The 1,964-nt window shown below is 37.7% G+C and overlaps 1 pseudogene; it reads left to right on the forward strand.

Annotated features, from left to right (window-relative positions):
- The first annotated feature begins 370 nt into the window (after positions 1–370).
- LOC127697746 (la-related protein 4-like) lies at positions 371–1,762 on the forward strand (annotated as a pseudogene).
- Positions 1,763–1,964: the final 202 nt, after the last annotated feature.

Below are 1,964 nucleotides of genomic sequence, written 5' to 3' on the forward strand. Positions count from 1 at the left end.
AAAGGGGTAAACAGATACATAGATGAAAATAACCTAATGCAATTCCCAAATATATTGTTAATGAAAGAAGATCAAGTGACAGTTTGAATTTTGTTTGAAGTGACAGTTTGAAGACAAATGAGGATGCATCAAATGTTAAGATAACATTTACATGTAAAAGAGGGATCCCCAGAGAAATAAATATTTGCTTTCTAGAGAAGATGGTGATTATATGAGTTGAAAATAGGAGAAAGGTGGACTTTATAAGACTAGAGTCATATTAATAAAGGAGTGGCCGTGTACATGGCTGAGTGGAGAAGCAAGGTGAGCATCCTTAACCTACCGATTGGGACCCTGGGCCTGTGAGCGATCTGACAGAGCAGAAGCAGACATGTTGCTCTTCATAGAGCAAGTGACATCTAAAGGCACTGCTTTAAATCCTAATACCAATGTATGGCAAGAAATTCTTTCTGGAAATCTGAATAGAACACCTGTAAACAAAACCTCTTGACATGGAACTGCAGCCATATCTGGATCTCACCCTGAGTGCAATAAAGAACTTTCAGCAGATATGTGTAAGGAATATGAAGTAATATATTCTCCATCTTGGGAAACCACAAGAAATATCACAGATATTGAAAAGTCAGCTGATAGAATGACCTTAGGTCCTGAAGACTTGAGTTACCCATATGATGTTTCTGGAGAAAGCAATTCAACAGTTTCTACAGAAGATGTAAGAGAATATCTGAAAAAAAATTTGAATTTTGTTTCTCATGAGAAGATTTATCAAAGGACCTTTACTTGATATCTCAAATGGTTAGTGATCTATTTGTCCCAATATGGACAGTTGCCAACATAAAAGAAATAAAAAAATAAAAATGACTGCAGATCCAGATTTAATTCTTGAAGTATTGAGATCTTCCACTAGGGTACAAGTTGATGAGAAGGGAGAAAAGATGGGACCAAGCCATAAGCGTTGTATTTTAATTCTCAGAGGAATTCCTTATACAACATCTGTAAAGGAAGTGAAAGCTTTGTTTTAAAATGAAAACTTCTCCAAAGTAATAAACTGTGAGTTTATACACAAGAGCAACTAGCATATCACTTTCCAATCAGACACAGATGCACAGCAAGGTTTTAAATACTTAAGAGAAGTAGTTAAAACATTTCAGGGCAAGCCAATCATGGTAAGGATAAAAGCCATCAATACAGTTTTGATAAGAATGATTATTGTTTAATGGATTAAACACTCAACCTCTTTAGACTCCAATCCAATATCCCTCACTAGTCTTTAGCAACCAAGGCATAATCCTCATCTGCAGTATTGTGCCTCAGTTTGGTCTCCAAGCCTTGAACCTTAGTTTGAAACATCCCTGGCTCCTTTTCCTAGTGATAATTTTGTGAATGGCTTTAGCTCACCAGGATGTTATAAAACAAATGCTGCTGCTATGAATATGGGACATTCTCTATCCAGTGACTATACCACTGTCTCCTCCAACTACTACAAAGCTATCAAGGGAAAACAATGCTTCATCTTGCCAATAGTAAGGAACATATATCTATAGTTATGGCTCTACAGCAAACTTGAAAGTTAAGCTATTCTGAAGTGTGCCAAAAGCATCCTAAAAAGCCATCTCCAGTGCTTGTCCAGGCACTGTGGGAATGTCGGTCCAAAGTAGTATTTCCCAACAGAAATGAAAAGAATGGTGCTCTTGAGAAGCCTGTTGAGAAGCTGCATGAGAAACCAGAAACAAGGTCTAGTAAGGATCATTCTGGCATCTGAAGCAACACCACCCTCAGGGGAGCAGCTGTAAATATCATGGAACAGAGACACCAGTTCACCCTCAGGCTACACCTCAGGGAGTGACTTGATGTAACAGGAAAAAGCAATACATGCCACTCAGATCACAAAATAAAAACAAAACCATACAAAGACTACTCAGAAGCTTTTCTTACCACTTAGCTTGAACCTCTGTTGAACTGTT

Source organism: Apodemus sylvaticus, chromosome 12 (assembly GCF_947179515.1).
Source record: "Apodemus sylvaticus chromosome 12, mApoSyl1.1, whole genome shotgun sequence".
Lineage (NCBI taxonomy): Eukaryota > Metazoa > Chordata > Mammalia > Rodentia > Muridae > Apodemus > Apodemus sylvaticus.